Genomic DNA, 17,788 nt, shown 5'->3' on the forward strand with positions numbered 1-17,788 from the left:
TTGATGGAGTTGAATATACCAAGGGGGAAACAAAGACTGTGGGCTTGTAGAGTCCTGTCGGAGCTACTAGGGGACCAGGTAGTGAGAGATAAAATTGCAGAGCAAATACAGGAGGTTTTTTGTACCTTAACCCAGTGATATGGGATGCCTTCAAGGCAACCTTATACAGGGAGTCCTGATAGCTGAACATGCTACCAGACTCAAACAAAAGCTAGCCCTAAAAATAGAATTAGAGAAAGACCTAAGACGCGCAATGGAGAACATGGGTACAAACACAGGACGTCTACTCAAAAAGCTTTCAGAACAGCGGCAGGCAGACTAAACTTATTCCAAACAAAAAAAGCGAAAAAATCTCTATGCCTCAAAAAAATGTACTATGTAAAAGCCAACAAGCCAGACCATCTGTTAGTTAGACAACTTTGGCAGAAGGCTGCATTTCAGACTATACAAAAGATTGTCTCCTTTCAGGGGAAGTGACTACTGAAACTTCCCACATTACTTCACAATTTCATACATTCTACTCAAACCTATATCAGTCGGAAGTGCCCGACCCATTGGTTTAGAAGGCGTACTTAGAGGCAGTCACTCTTCCACAATTGGCACCGGCAGAAGGGCTCATTTGGAACTGGATATCACTCAGTAGGATATTATAAGGGTTATGCACAACCTACCAATTAACAAATCTCCAGGCCCTGACGGATATCCATCTTTATTTTATAAAACATACCGGAATATTTTAGCTCCTAGACTAATGCAATTATAGAATTCCTTTATACAATCGGGTCAGATTTCCCCCACTATGGAGGAAGCAAAAACTTTATTATTCCCAAAACCTGGCAAGGATCCGAGTAGCTGTGGGTCTTTCCGTCCTATAGCTTTATAAATTTAGATGCAAAAATGTATACTAAAGTATTAGCCAATAGGATGGGCGATTTACTCCCTTCGTTAATACATCCAGGGCAGTCTGACTTCATAAACAGCATCAGATGCACAGCAATATAAGAAGAACAAGTAGTATCCTAGAGAAAGTCGAAAAACAAAAATATTCCATCTGTCATTTTATCTTTAAATCCTGAGAAAGCTTTTGACCGAGTCGAATGGTCATTTCTCTTTCTGACTTTGGCAACAATGGGGTTCGGCCAAAATTCATAGATAAAATAAAGGCTAATTACGTACAACCCTTTGCCAGAATATTAATCAATGGCCATTTATCGCATCCTATTTTCCTACAACATAGGACCAAACAAAGCTGCCCTTTGTCACCACTTCTGTATGCACTGCATCTGGAGCTCCTCCTTTCAAAAGATCAGACAGACGGATGCTATTCATGAGAAAGACTTCAGAGGTAACCCACATAAAATTATGGCATACGCAAACTATATGCTGCTTATAGCCTCTGACACCTTGATAACATTACAAGCGGCGGTATATGAAATGGAAATGTTTGGGACAGTCGCAGGTCTAAAAATAAACATAACCAAATCAGAAATGTTAAACCCATCCCTCCCTGATAATGATATGCAACTTCTACAATCACAAACACAATTTGGATGGGCTCATTAAGGGATCAAACAACTCGGAAGGGCTATATTAGGCTAACTATCCCCTCCCTATTAAAACAAATCAAAGGCCAGTTGTCAAAATGGGGATCGCTGTCGGTTTCATGGCTAGGCAGAATTAACTCAGTAAAATGGTCACACTGCCCAAAATTCTTTACATGTTTCAAGAGCTACCAATCCGGGTCCCTGCCTCCTTTTTTCAGAAATTACACAGGGCGATTTCTAAATTTATATGGAATAAGAGAGCCCCACGAATAGCGTTGGACACATTAATAACCCCTATGACTAGGGGTCCTAGGTCTCCTGAATTTTCTGAAATTTTGGATTGGTGTGAGGAAGATAAAGGGAAAAGATGGGTCTAGGTGGAGACGGTGCTGGGAGGGACACAGCGTGGAGATGAACATTGGTTGCCTAAACAGGAACGGCCCCCAAACATGCATAGGAGTCAGATCAGGAGCTTGGTTGAAGATGCCTGGGATGCAGCAGTTAAAAAATATCATCTAACGACTTTCCCCTCACCCTTCACACCTTTATTCTTTAACCCACAATTCACTCCAGGCATGGAACCTGGGGCATTTGTTAAATGGAAACAGGTGGATTGTGTTAGATTACGGGATATGGTTTAAGGTAAAGACCCCAAACCATGTACACTATGTAAAGCAGAACTGGTACTTGCAGAGGCCAGTCGGTTTCAATATTTCCAGGTTCAGCATTAGACTCGGCTCCCCCAAAAAGCAAGCAGCAATTAGAGACTTAACATCATTTGAAAGGTTTGTGATATCTAAACCAGGAAACAAAGCTCTCATCTCAACGCTCCACAAAATCAAAGCTGACCCAATCCCCAAAATACCACTAAAATATAAACAACGTTGCCACCTCACATTGGGGGAGTCGGTGACAGAGGTCGAGCGGGACATGTTGTGGAACGACATACCCAAGCTCACCAGGTCGATTCAAGCTGCTCAAGCAATGGCATTATACACCAGCCCATCTACACAAAATGAAATCAACTATCTCTGACCGGTGTTGGAGAGAATGTGGAGCGATGGAAGATTGGGGTCATATACGGTGGTACTGCCCAGGGCTGACGAAATATTGGGAAGAAGTTAAAACACACACATGACACAAATATTGGATTTAGGAAAGCCCATGACTCTTACATTCTGCCTCCTGGTCATTATAGAAACATAACTAAGGAAAGGCTCTAAGCAATCCTGTAAAGCTTTTGCCATACGACAACTTGCTGCATTATTGGTGATCACACAAAATTGGAAATCAAAGGAACCGCCACATGCCACTGAATGGTTTTCTAAGTTGTGGAATATTTGGGCACTCAAATGGATTACATACTCGATACAAGGTGAACAATCTAAATTTACAAGAGAATGGGACATGGTTCTAAACTTCCTTCACACTGACTATAATTTCCCCTACAGCTCACAGAAACTTTGAATTCTGGGTATTGCGTGATCCTACGGACTTTGTTGTTCAAGTCATGCTCTACGGGAAGGTTGGGGAGGGTGGATTGCAGGAGTTCAGTTTGTAATTAATCAAAATGCCAATAAAAACAAGTTTTAAAAAAATCATGTTCAGGACTGTCAATCATGCACTTCCTCACCTTGCTGAACAGGTATTGAAATAAACATGGCTGGTTTCACTGTGTGGTACCTCACAATGTGAATGGATGGGCTTGACAAACTTACTTCATGTGCAGAGGCCCTTTGTGTGGTTAGAGTGGATTTGGATTGTTCAAGAATTCCAAATACTACATGCTCTATATATAATGTCACTGAGCAACCCATAGTGATCATTAAGGATTTTTCGACGGCAAAGGCCGCTGCAGCCAGTGCCTGTTCACAAGGAAACTGACCCTGCATTACTGAATCTAATATACCTCTGTAGTATGCTAGGGGTTTGTGTCCCATGGATGTTTTCTGAGCCAACACTGCGGTCATTACCTGACCATTAGAATGTGAGAACAAATAAAATTATTGTGTAGTCTGGAGTCACTAGTACTGGTGCATTGCTTAGGGCATTCGTAAGTTCTTGGAAACATGTGATCATTTCTCCTGTCCATGTAAGTGTACCTTTCCTTTTCTCTGCTTCTTTAAGTCCCTGTAGTAGAAGCTTTGTGTAACTGGAATAGATGAAACTCCATGATCTACAATAGTTACACAAACCCAAAAACTGTTGCATTTCTTTAGCCATAGTGGGCTGTGGTGTATTCGGGTCTGCAGCTGCTCTTTCTGGGGTTACTCTTTTCCCTGTAGATTATATTTTTTCTCCCACATACAACACCTCCTTCTGACAGTATTGCATTTGGTCCTTATCCCCTTTGTATCCTTTGCCTGCAAGCAATGTTAGCAGTGAAATGGGGTCTGCTCTACATAGCTCTTCCGTGGTGCTGCACACTAGGTCATCTACATACTGAATAACTGCTTTATACATGTATATTGCCAAATCCATTTACAGCACTCTGTTGAAAATACTGGGGGACTCACAGTACCCCTCAGGAAGTCTGGTGTGTTGGAATCTTTGCCCGCGATAGATAAGTGCGGTGAGATAATGAGACTCTGGGTGTAAAGAAATAGGGAAGAACTCATTTTTCAAATCAGAAATGTGTGCCCTCAGTGGGGATATTGCAAGGATTGTGGCAGGATTTGGTTCTTCTGGGAACTCGGCTTCTATGATATTATTATTATTATTATTATTATTATTATTATTATTTGTATATAGTTCTAAAATAACTTTTACAAAACAATTCAACTACAAACAATACATACATAATACAAATAGAAAAAAATATGAACATCTTTCACAGTTACACTTACAAATACTACAGTGTGCACTAACAATTTACAATTTCAATAGAGCTTTCAATATCTATATATGGCTTGAACCATTTTCAAGGGGATTCCAACTAAATTAAGTCCTAATACAGGTTATCAAATATCACTTGTCATAAAACAACTTTCCTTAAAATAATAAATAGTGTACACATTAAAATTACATATAAAATCTAAACATTTAGCGCAGCAGAGTGGGAGTTGGAAATCTTCCACTATTTTATTATATGTTATTGTTTTTCCCTGAACACAACATGTCGGGTGGCAGCTGCTCTCGAACGATACACCACAAGCGGTAAAGTGCGATATGCGAACTTAGTTTCCGTGTTAAGGCAATAAGTCCAAAAGGCTTTTCATCCTTGATAGAATCATAACAAGATACCATGTGTCCTATTGTACTCATATAATCAGCACACATAGTCAAACTTTCCATAAATAAATCTTTTGGCATCTCAAGTATCCCGGAAGTTTACATAAACGGCAAATTCTGGCTTTAAGCGGGATACCCAAGGATGCTCCCACAGCAACAAACGTACGGAGTTAATTGGTTCTTAGCCTTAAACGAAAGTTCTGTATCAATGTGTTTGGACATTGTCTCAAATACCTCTGGGGTTTTAAATATTTGTGTACCACCGTAGAGACATAGCAGTGGCTTCTAATAGTGTCCAAGTGGGTATAATTATTAACCCAATCCCATTGTTTAACTTTATGCTTGAAAATACGTTTCAAGCTTAAAAAGCTAGTCCCTCATGAGAAATCGGGACACCAACTGATATCCTAGTATGCCCTAGAGACCAAGGCGTCATACTGGTATTTCCTGGGAGCGTATACTTTTTAATATGGAGAGTACCCCTTCTAATGAGCAGCTTGTTCTTGAGTGACGCCAACCCCAACTCCAGTCGAATGTATTCCATGGGGGTGGATTTATGCAACAGCAAAATGGATTTCCAGAATGCTCCTTCTATTAGTCCCAACCACTGTAGGTCTCGCATGGCCAAAGCCTCTAACCTGTAGAGAACCATGGGGCAGAAGCATTGCTTATAGAGGGTAAGAATTCCCTCCATAGAAAACCCAGCGGTATTTCTAGCAAAGTTACAGATTAGGTAGGTCATCCGAGTAGCCTTGACTTTCTTCATAACCACGATGTGTACATAGGCCTTACTGGTACTCATGTCAAGACCCAGATAGGGATAAGATGGAACATAGTCAACCTTACCAAGGGAGGTCTGGAAGTCAAGAAATTTCACCTTTTTAGCTGTGACAGCCATGATCTTTGTTTTCCCGTTATTTATATACATCTCATTCAGTCGTATAGCTAATCAACCATTCAAACATAGCTTTAGCTCCCATGTACATATAGTTAAACATAACCAAGTCATCGGCGTACAGCATGCAGGGGATGGAGTTACTACCAACCGTTGGGCAACACCCCCTGTTTGCCGTAAACCGAGACAGATCGGCTGTAAATAGATTGTAGAGCAGGGGCGCAATAGTTCTGTCCTGCATCACGCCTTTCCTAATGGGGACTGGCCTAGACAGACCACCCTCTTCGTTCATCCGTACAAGGGCTTGGGTGTTAAAGTGCAGTCCTCTTAACAGATCTACAATCCAAGCTGGGCAGCCATAATCAAGAAGTTTATCCCACAACCTAAATATGTTGACTCCAATGTCCCTCTAATCAATTGGTCCAACATTCTTAAATTTTGTGTAGTACAGTGGTTGGGTAAAAACCTGGTCTGTATAAAAGGTAATATATTAGCCTTGTCTACTTAAGACTGCAACTCCGTGAGCACCAAAGTTGAAAAGATCTTTCCAGATGCGTCTAGTAATGACAAGAGCCTATAGTTATCCGTTAAAAGCCGATCACCTTTCTTATACACTGGCAGAAAGATGGATTGCTGCCACGATGCAGGAATAGTTTGCGTCGAACACTCCTTCACGAATAATATTCTTAATATGTGAGCCTAAGTGCCAGGATTGTGTTTTAAAGCTATATTCGCGCGTGCTTTGGGACCCGGGGCCTTAGAGTTCTTAAGTTTCAAAATAAGCTGGTGGATATTATTGTCATCAAATGTCAAAGGCCATCCCCGGGCACATGTGCCGGGGAGAGAGGAGTGACCAGAAAAACATCTGCACTTTGCTTTTTAATGTAATCCAACCAATCATTCTCTTGGATGGGATTAAGTAGGCATTTATTTCTATCCCCTTTGCTGTAGCTAGCATGTCCCAAATGTTCTTATAATCAGCACTTCATAGTGCAATAAACATTTCCTGTGAGCTGGCATTGAGGGCCGAGCGCTTCCACCTTCTAAGCCTTCCTTGATACTGTTTCTTAGCCACAACAATACGCCTGGCCAGCAATCTGGCAGACAGCTCAGAATTGCGTGCCAGGCGTATTTCCCTTCGCATAACTCTCTTGGGATCTCTAATGGCAGCATCATATATGTGCAATGGCTTATCGCATATGTAACCCTGACTTTTATTGCTAACAGCAGCTGATTCAGTTGTCAAAATACAAATCCACTGCTCAATTTCGTCACTACTCTTAAATTCCATTGCTAAAAAGTCAGTCGCCCTCAATTCAGATAGGCATGTGTCCATTTTTTGTAAATGCTTTAAAGATCAGCGTGTACAATTGCCTGCATGGTTAGTATGGACATCAGTACGACGACTTCCAGTAAGGCTGGTGTGTTGTAAATCAATAGACCGCGCTAGGATATTATGATCACTGTGATCTATAGGATGCACCTTAAGTTCTTTGGTCACAAGTAAACATGCATTGTTACCAAAATAATAATCTAAAGTAGCAGTAGACTAATTTGCCCTACAGGTATAGCTCCCTGGAACATCACCGTCAGTTCTGCCATTTAACCTAAACAGGTCCCATTGTTGAAAGCAAGTCACCCACTTTTTCCCTTTATGGTTACCAGAACCGTGTGTCATTATGCATTTTTTTAAAAATCCCCACCCAATATGATCGTATAATCAGGGTTTTTCCCTTCACCGGTCAAAAGAAGCTCCTCAAGGGCAAGTTGAACCTCGCCCAAAACTTTAATAGTAGGGGATAAACATGAATCAACAGCATTTTCCAGTCATTTTCCCAACCATCCTGCCACACCTCGGCTGCAAGCACATTATCCTCAGCCAAGGAGCACACCAACTGACGGGAGCAAAAGCAATGATTAATTTCAATTATAAGACCCCCAAAAGGCCTACCCTTGGGACCTTTTTGCGATATGATATTATTCAATGGGCATTGGTCCTGTATCATCCTCCAACTTGACCCTTTCGCTTTTTTGACAGGACAAATCGTTGATACACAGGGATTCTGAGGGTACTATAATGCCTTGCTGCCATAACGCCACAATTCTCAGGTATTCCCTCACATGCTTCTCTTGACAATGGATACTGTCGCACTCTGGGTAATGCAGGGCCCTGCTTCAACTTAATTCATACTGTTCCTATGCTCTTCAAGAGCCCTCAATCATGGGGATTGTAAGTCCATAAGGTGTTGGGTACCCTTAGAAATACCTCATGTAAATATGGGGGCATGGATTAGGTGATAAGTATGGGACAAGGGACATTCGTATGCTGGATCATTATTTGACATGGGATACAAACCTCCGGTATCATCTCACCATCATTATCAGCATCTTCAAGCAGCTGTCCATCTGACACCCACCCAGGTCAATGTGCGCCATTCATCTCCTTCATCAGTTCCTATTAACTATATTTTGTAGTCCGCAATCAACACCCCCTCCAAATCTAACATGATGATGGTACCTGGAGCATGGCCTTGGGGAACGTCTGTCCTAAACAAAAATTCAGATGGCACTCTGATGCCTGGCACACAACCCAACAGTACTCTTGACCCATAAGTAAACAAATCTCAGTGCAAAGGTATTCCACTGGTTGTGCCGTCACTGTAAAATGCTTGTGTTATTGCCAGGACCCTAGCATAACAAATCCCTGGTGTTGAACACACTACCCCTCCTTCAGTGAATGAGGTTGTCATATTTAACTTGCTTAGCATGTCGCTGCCTAACAAGTTCACTGGTGTTTCAGATGAGAGCAATAACGGTGCTAACACCTCTCTAGTGCCTACCTTGATCAGTAGATTTTCTGTGAATAGAGACCGATTTTATTGCCACAGAGAACCCCTGTGTGTCCATTACTTTTCCTGTTAAGGGGACGGGCCCTTCCTCTATACATGATTTTGTTGCACCTGTAATCACACCTACCAGGACCTCCTCTTCCACGTCGGCAGTGATTGACAGGACTGTGCATGTCAGGGCTCTCTGTGGGCTGTTCTAATCTGGATATGTGTTTGGCCCTGGGCATACGAAGGGGTTACCACCCACCAAATGCACCCCTTAATACTGCATCACTGTGCCATGTGGCAAGGCCTTTTTATTGAATACCTGTGGTGCTGACTGTTGAGTTTGTTGCTGCACATATATTGGTGCGCTATTGAGCGCTGTGGGTTGCATCTGCTGTGGTTGCTGCTGTTGTGGTAGTGGAGCCTGATGCTGGTACTGGGGCTGTTGCCCTGGCTGGGGCAGCTGCGCTGGGATTGTGCCATATGGGGTGCTTGCAGGAATCATTCCGTACTGCTATTCTTTCCCATGACCAACATGGTCCTGGTCCACCAAATGTAGGCCCCATCCCTCCAAATCCTCCTCCTCTACCCCCTCGTCCTCCCTGGAGTACACCTCACCTTGTGGATAACTTCCCTGATACCCTCCCTGATGACCTTGGTTATCTGCATAACCTTGATACCCATCGGTCCATTCCGGTACATGCTCGTTTCCACCTGTGCCATTCTTGGCTCTACCCGTCATACAGGTGGGACCGTAATCACTGCTCCCTCTATGCTCAACGTTGCTAATTTCTGTACTAACTTATGTACTAACTTCGCTTCATCCTTCTGCATGTTATCCAACACTTCCTTCTCTTTTTCCTGCCATCTCCTGCAATGGTGTACTATAATTGCCTGAATCTCACCCCATCCCTTAACCTCGATCCCCACTACTTATCCATATCTTTTTGCACCTTTTATGGAAGTCCTTTCTTTAACATGTGATAGAATATTGCTGTAGTTTTATCCCATGATTCCCTGTCTCTACCCACCACATTTGCTGCCTCTGCTGTACATATTGTGTCGGGTCTTCATCTTATTTCATAGTTCGTGCCATAATTGAATGTATGTCCGGTGTGTCAGGATAGGCTGCCCTTAAGGCAATCCACACACTCGCTTGGCTATTGTTAAAATGTCGTCCATCATGATTGTCATTGCCCATTTGTACCTCTGGGTAACCCACATTTTTCCAAATATCATCCGCTGGTTCTCCTAATAATGCAAAAACAAGCTTTTCATATCTCTTAAGGCTAGTGTAATGCCTGCAATCTGTTTTTCAAGTGCATATATCCACTTACCTGCTCCTGCTATGAGTGATGGCAGTGCCTCCATCAAATTGTTTCTATACATGTGTGGCCAGGGCATTTACTGTACCCTGCCAGGACCATTATGTAACAATGGAAACTGTGTTCCCATCTTCTTGGCCAGTAACATTCTCCTCCCTCTCTTCCCCTTCACCACCACCATGTGGCCTGGTCACTCTGTCTTGGACCCCACAAACTCTCTACTCTCGGTGTCACCCTGGGTGGCATCTCCTCCCCCTGCTCCTCATCTGTTCCACATTCCTCTTCTGCTCCTCCTTCATCTGTATCTGACCTAATCAACTCGGGTGTCCGGTCAAAGGTTCGAGTACAAAAGGTTTCAATGCAATAGGGTCGAGTCAATAGGACCGAAAACAAAAGGTTTTAATATTTTTTTTTTATTACATATTTTTGGGGGGTTTCCGTATAGGTAAAGAAAGTGTTTTTTACCACAAAAACAGGGATCGGGGTGGACCCCCCCCCCCCCAAAACAAAATAATAATAATAAAACGAAAAAAAATGTGGAACCTTTTGATTCGACCCTATTGTATTTCGAACCTTTTGATTCAAACCTTTGACCTATAACCATCAACTTGTAATCTAAACTGTCTGCATGTTGTAGTGTCTCTCAATCCCTCTCATCATTGCAGCCATCATCCTTCCTCTCAACATGTATGTCCCTAATTGAGGTAATGTCAATCCGGAATAAAATATCTCCTGCCTTCTATTCATCTGTCCCTATTGGCACTCTTTGTCCTTCTTCCCTTTCTTGCATTACTCGCGCAAGCTTTGCCTCTGTCCTTCGAAGTGCTGTCTCTAGGTCTCTTCGAGCCCTATTCTTCTTTTTCATAACTAATGGGTCATGTGTTGCATTTGCCACTTAGGGCTGCAGGACATTTTCATAGGTGGTTGGGGCTCTCTGTCACAGGGCTGCATGGGGCACATACTCTAGAATGGTATAATATGTGGCTGCTTGCATGGGGTAACAGCCCTTTGGGGTGGCAGTGTTCTGGGGGTTGTAAGTGTATCACAGGATGCAGGGGTTATGCAAGATATGGGAGTGACGCACTGTGCTTGTATTACAATTTCTCCCCTTTTAGGGTCCTCAGGAACATTTTCCAAATTCTCAACCATTCTCCAAAGCTCAAGAATACCTTCCCCATTTATTTTGCTGCTAAATAGGTCTACATATGGCCTAGAACCTCTTTATTATTTGTCCCTTCTTCAGGACAAGGTTTGTACATGCTTCCTCTCGTATCGATGACTCGCTCGCAGTGGTACTTTATCATTTTCTCCACATACAGTGGGAGCGCTGTACACATGTATTCAAGTGGGTTGAGGGAACTCATAATTATGTCTACTTCTGCACTCGTAATAATCTTTTGTTTCCTGAACACTGATCCTGTGGTGCCAATCTATCCTGCCCTCTCCACATTGCACGCACTCCCTGTATCACACCCCTTTCTCTTCGACAAACACATACATTTTACTTCACACCTCTCTTCACACAATTCAACAACCACCACTCCACACTTTAACAATTCCAAAAACACCTTAAACTACAAGTCAATAAAACACAATTATATACACAATGTTTTAGACCCTTCCTCAGTCTCCTTTTTTGAAGCGAGGGAATCTACCTCTTTACGCCCCTGAATGGATCCTAGGTCTGCCATATACTGGATCTACACAAAATAGATCCTTCCTCTGTCCCCTTGCCTCGGGATGAGGGAATTTACCCTCCTCACACTTCCTTTTGCTGAGCGGAGGTATCCTAGATCCTATATATACTGGACCTCTACTCGCAGCGCTGCCTTTCCTACACAATGGAGGAGATCCCACTTTCCTCCCTCTTCTCTTTTTCTCACTCTATATTATCGTGACGTTACCTTTCCTCTCAATGAAGGAGATCCCTGTGGCCACATTTATGTATACTATATACTGCCATGTGGTCTTTTACAAGCCACACACTCCCAATCCACTCATTCCACTCACACTCTCCTCGTTGTTTTCTCCCGTAAAGGTGCACATACATCTATGCATTCTCCCAAGCTCCTCCGATACGGGGTCCCGTCAAAGTCCTGCGCAACTGGGAGTAGCGCCCTGCTGCAAAGAGCAGGCAGGCCTTCTGGCAACACAGCACTTGCAAACCTCTTCAAGTCGTGCACAGGGTACTGGTCCCTGCAGATGGGTGCTGCACCCCAGGGTGTACGGCTGGGACACCCCTACCCTCACAGAGAATCTGGTATCATGTCAGGTTACATGATACCAGATTGTAAACAGAATAGTAACCCAAAACCCATAGCATAAAAATAATCCAAGAGACCAAAAAACCACTGCACCAATTTGCAAAGGAAAACAAGGTTTATTATACGCAAAAAGGTCTCAGACGGTCCCGTAGAGCTGAACTGACAAAGAGCTTGTCGTCAAACCCCTAGAGGTAACAGGTTATATAGTGGAAAACCGCAAAATCAGCATAAATAGGTTACAATGTTATCCCACCACCCTCATTGGCTACCACCTATAGAACATGCTAATACCCCCTAAAGTCCCTGGACCGATTGGCCACAGCTTATGTAAACCCATTCCCCTAGACACATGCCCACTACATTGCCACTATTAAATCCACGTACGGGATTTGTTACTAAAATATTGACACACTAATAAATTGTGAACATCATGTGATGTGCACCCCTCTGATCTAGACACACTCAAAGTGAACTGGCAAGGCCACTCTGCTTTGATAGGCCTTCTCATTATCCCAGACACCATGGCGATCCAAGCTGCACAACCGATCTTGTACTGAATGTATTTGCATCACCTCTGCTCCTCCTATCCCAAATCACAGAACATTCTGGAGACAGCTCCCTCGTTATCTCCTTGGAACCCCAGGTACCTAGGAATGCAGTGACCCGGGAACCATTCTCGAGTCTGAATTTCAGGGATTTATTTGCCCTGGATACGTGTGCTTGTAATTCATATGGGATGGCCACCCCTGGGGTGAGGGCAGTAGTGCTCTAAATCTTTGCCGGGCCTATTGGAATCACAAATCCCATTTTGCCCTGTTTTTAGGAATGTGTCCTTCAAAGGGTGCATTCCTACCTGCCCTCCGTACAGCTAACATTCCGTTCCATTCACTTTCGGGTCTTGCAGCTGGATACAATTGGCGTTTATCTATGCACTGAGGATGTCTCTGACCTCAGCTTCTCTCCTGGGGAACATAAGTGATTTGTCTTGGGACTGAGCTAAACTGAGCCGCAGCTTCACAACAAGGCCTCCATTCTATTCTACTCTTTGCGGATTGGGCCTCAAAACCCAACATGGCAGTGCTTCTGCCATGTTAACACACTAGCCTCGCTCCTTCCACAGTACGTTTCTGACTCCATCTTCCACCTACTTCAGCTCTTTCCTCGCACCTCACTGACAAACATAACATTGTCTACAACTACCGCACAGAGGGCCTATACACTGTCCTATCTATGACCTCTGCAACCACAGCATTAATATGTGTTGCTCCTTTTGTGTTGCTATTTGTTGATATCTAATGTGTGTCAAAGATAACTACAAATGCTACATCCGTGTCTGCTGTGCCAAACTCGTCCTGCTCACACTGTGGTTCACGCTAATTGGTTTTTCCCAGCCTGAACCTTTTTGCCTCACTGGGACATTGTACATGCATCCCAACAGTCACCAGAGGGGAATTCTTCTCCCATGAGAGCCTCCGCTGAGTACCACCCCGAGGGGGACTATCCGGTAGCAGCGTCACGGGATGTGGCACCCCTCAGGGATAAGGGCTGACATCTCAGGATTCGTCACACTATTGAGAACATTATACACTCTATGTAGTCTACATATGAGCCTTGATTCCATTTGTCGCTATTTCAATTCTAGGTTAACACCCCTCTTTCCACTTATCGCCTTTTGCAGTCTAATGAATCTCATATTTTTCTTGTCATCAACCTGATGGTGTCTTTGCCAATGAAGTGCAAGCAGTAGTTTGCGATCCTGGCTTCCCAGCATTGCCAAATGCTCCCTGATTCATGTCCGCAGTTCCCGAATGGTGCTCCCAATGTATACTTTGTGCAGGCACATATAATAGCATAGTCCACAAATCTGGTTTTACAGTTGATTAAATCTTTGTGTCCTTCCATCCCTAGACTGTTTAAAAACACTCATATTATCCTGAGCATATCAACACATGTTGCAGCTGCCAGATTTGTGAAACCCCTTGCCCATTACTTTCAGCCACCCAATTGTGCTTCCTGTCCCTCTACTTGTACTGTTCAGAAATGATGAACAATGATGGACTAACACCTATCCTTAAAGACACAAATAGCTAAGGAAACTGACAGCTTGGTATCAGCTCTCCCTCCAGCGGAAGGTCAAGCCCTTCCTCCCCTGGACAGCTTTAGATCCACTGTTCAAGCACCGGTCCTATCCCACCTTGATGGGGGCAATGCCCTCATCAAAGGCCTCCCGTCATCCTCCCTTGTGCCCCTGAGAAGTGTCCTACACGCAGCTGCACACCTCATCAAGGGTTTACGCAGATGTAACCACATCACCCCGGCCCTCATAGACCTTCACTGGCTCCCACTGCCCGCATGAATCACCTTCAAGTGTTGCTGCATCATCTATAAGGCAGGTGCCTTCAAGTCACTCAGCTACCTTGCGGAGAAACTCAGCATCTCCAGTGGACAGTGCACCACCAGAAGCCAGGACACGTGCAGACTTGAAATCCGCTGCTACAAAAATCAAAGGACCAGAAAACAAGCCTTCTCTGCCTACAGATCAGGACTATGGAACCTCCTCCCCGTCTGCATCAGACACACCCCCTCCCCACGCTCCTACAATTCAGAAAAGAACTGAAGACCCACCTCTTCAAGTAGTCTCTCCTCCTCAACATCTGGGCCATCCCCCCCCCCCTCCACCTGACTAGCTAGACGACGTCTGCCCCTCTCCTTCCTGTCACCCTGCACAGCTGTAATCATCCTCTGTGCCACTCTGTATCCTACTCCCCCTGCTGTATATCTGTTCTGTTGTTGCTTCTGAAAAGCGCTCTTTTATGCCTCTGTACTGTTGTATACCTCTGTAAAGTGCTCCGTTGCTCCTGAAAGCGAGGTCACACGCTCAATAAATACCATAATAACAATATTCATGAACTTAGCTTATTTTTCAAGGTTGGGGCTTGGGTAAAAACAATGCCAGGTTTCTGCCCCAAAATGCCTTTGAGATCTTTGTCCATTAGGAGCAAGTGCCAGTGTTTGTGAAGAATGTCATGAAGTATATTACTGTCTCTACTATATCTAGTAATCACTTTTGTCTCTTTTGGTTTCTTTTTTCAGGGCTTGTAGGCAGGGTGTGAACCATTTTGCTAAAGTCTTTTTTTTCTGAGGAGATGATTCGCTTTTGTAGGGTGAGGGTGTGCTTTGTTTATACCAGCGTCTAGTGTTGTTAACATTTCTTCTGGCAGTAAGAGTTTTGGATTGTTGGGGTTGGGCTTGGTCTCTTCTGTTATATGTGATCTTACTGACCACAATTACAGAGTAGTACATTTCATCACAGGCAAAATACCGAAAAACACAATTTTTTTATTTTTTTTGTTTGGGCCCCCAATGCCCTGTTTTTTTAACCTTATAATGCCACCCTATCCCGATCCTGACCCATTTTAACCCCTTTACCCCACTACCCTTTATTTATTTAATTCATGTTTGCAGTGTTTTCCGGTGTTCTGGTCCACTCAGAAATGTACCACTCTGTAATGTTTTAGATATATTGACCAGATATTGGTCTCTTCCATAAAATATCCGAGTTCCTCCAGGTTTAAAGTTTTCCAGTTTATCTTAGCATTGGTTTGTTCTTCGTGAGTCGGGACCTAATTCATTGGCATCTTGCTAATGGAAGTCATCTTTAGATGATCATTCCAGAGTACCTGTATGGATGGGGAGGTGATTATTTGGCCTGCTTCACAAAATATTGCTTCGAGGGTGTGGCTTGCAGCGTGTGTTACTTCTTTGACCGTTTGTTTGATGTAAAAGCTGGCCATGTAGGAGCTTAAGCTTTAGGGTGCAGATTTAGTTTGCTCCTTGAACCAAATGTTGAAGTCTCAGAGGACCGTTGGATGGTTGTGTTTTACCAGTAGGCTAAATAATTACATATGCAAAGGTTTCTGCAAAGGATGGGTTGCATAATGGTGGTCTGTAGATAAGTAGGTTGGTGGTTGAGTGTGATGTTGAACAAGAGTCCTTCACTGTCTGGGAAGTCCATGTGATGTGAAGTTGATATTTGGAGGTGTTCTTTGTGTGCCACAGTGATGACTCCTCATTTGCAGGTCCAGATAAATTGGGTGATTTTGAAGTTGTTGAGGATGGATTTGGGTGCTTTTACTGGGTGGTCGTCTGACTACCAGGTTTCTGTTATAAAGAACATGTCTGTTTCTCCATCGCTTAGAATTTTGTGAATTCCCATTCTGTATTTATAGATTGAGCAGGCTTTGAGTCAGCTACAGTGTACACTGTCCCCTGACTCTGGATGACCTGTCGGTGTGCATTGAATGCCCTATGTTGCGTGCATCTTCTGTGTGCGAGCCAGAGTCCAAGACGTCAGTTGGGTGATTGGTTGTGGGGCTTGGCAGTTGCATTGTGTCTGATGTTTCATTGTTAAACAGGACCGGTAAGTTACAGGTTGGGTTGTTTATTTCGTCTGACTCTGGAATTAGTGGTTGCTGGGTGGTCCATGGTGATAAAAGGAGTATAAAGGTTGAGGTTTATTGTTAAGGTCATGTGGTCTCCTGCATCTGTGCTATGATGAGTGGCCCACGTTTTCCAAGTTTTATTTATTTATTGGTTATTAATAAGGTGCCTATACAGCAAATGGTGTTTCAAGGTGCCACAAGACAAAGAAGGGGGTGGGGGAGAACAGTGAACAAAAAAAATAACTGTCCTACTAGGCCTTGTGTCATCCGGTTCGTGCAAGTGCAGTAACGGGGCAGAGGTGGAGGGTGGGGAGGTGGGGAGTGCCGGGCGGGTGGAAAGGGAAAAAAGCTAGGGTGGGAGGGATGTGAGGGGCAGAGTCGAGGCATGCATGTGCAGGGGGGCAGAGGAGGGGAAGAAGGAGGCCTCTGTAGCTTGGCAAGTGCCAAGTGGTAAGGGGAGGCCAGCTAGGATTCAGGGAGTGCAGGGAGTGACGGGGATGGACCACCAGGCTCAGTAGAGATGCACACCCTGCCAGGCTAGTCAGCTAATTAGGGAAAGGAGCATGGAAAGGCAGGTGCAGGATAGGTGGGGGGTCAGGGAGACAGGGGTGCTGGGTTAGACTGGGCGAGGAGGAACTGATGCCCTGTTGTGCTCAGAAGGGACCGTTACACAGCTAGTCGATTTGTGACAGAGGGCGGCATTAGCAGGGGAGAGGGAGAGGGAAGGAAGAAGAGAAGGGTCTTGAGGAGCTTCTGGAATTTAAGGAGATACGGCTCAAGCCTGAGAGTGGCAGGGAGGGCATTCCAGAGGGAGGCTCCTGCTGAAGAGAGGGATCTACACCCACTCTCTGCTTGGAAAACCGTGTGATCTTCATAGAGGTGGAGCTAGAAGACCTAAGGGCTCTATCCGGGAGGTACTTAGGGAGAGAGAGTTGGATGTTACAGGGTTCCAGGCCCCAGAAAGCCTTGTGGTTGATGCAGAGGGTCTTGAACTTGATCCTCGCTGCCACTGGGAGGTAGTGGAAAGATTTTAGGGCTGGAGAGATGCAGTCCCTGGGCTTAAGGCCAAGATTAAGTCTTGCAATCCTATTCTGGATTAGTTGAAGGGCGCGAAGGGAGGATAAAGGCAGATTGAGGAAGAGGCTGTTGCAGTAATCCAATTTAGGGAGGACCAGAGTTCTGGAGTTATTGAAATATTGTATTCTTTAGATGGTCGGGTGTAAGGTTGCCTGTGCACGTTTTCCAAGGTTCTG

General features: G+C 44.2%; 1 protein-coding gene across 1 annotated transcript in view; it reads left to right on the forward strand.

The window, feature by feature from the left end:
- LOC138521707 (melanoregulin-like) overlaps positions 1–17,788 on the forward strand; it is a 109,496-nt gene that overhangs the window by 35,970 nt on the left and 55,738 nt on the right. The window lies entirely within an intron of this gene.

This window comes from Ambystoma mexicanum, chromosome 13 (assembly GCF_040938575.1).
Source record: "Ambystoma mexicanum isolate Mex_15411 chromosome 13, UKY_AmexF1_1, whole genome shotgun sequence".
In the NCBI taxonomy this organism is placed as follows: Eukaryota; Metazoa; Chordata; class Amphibia; order Caudata; family Ambystomatidae; genus Ambystoma; species Ambystoma mexicanum.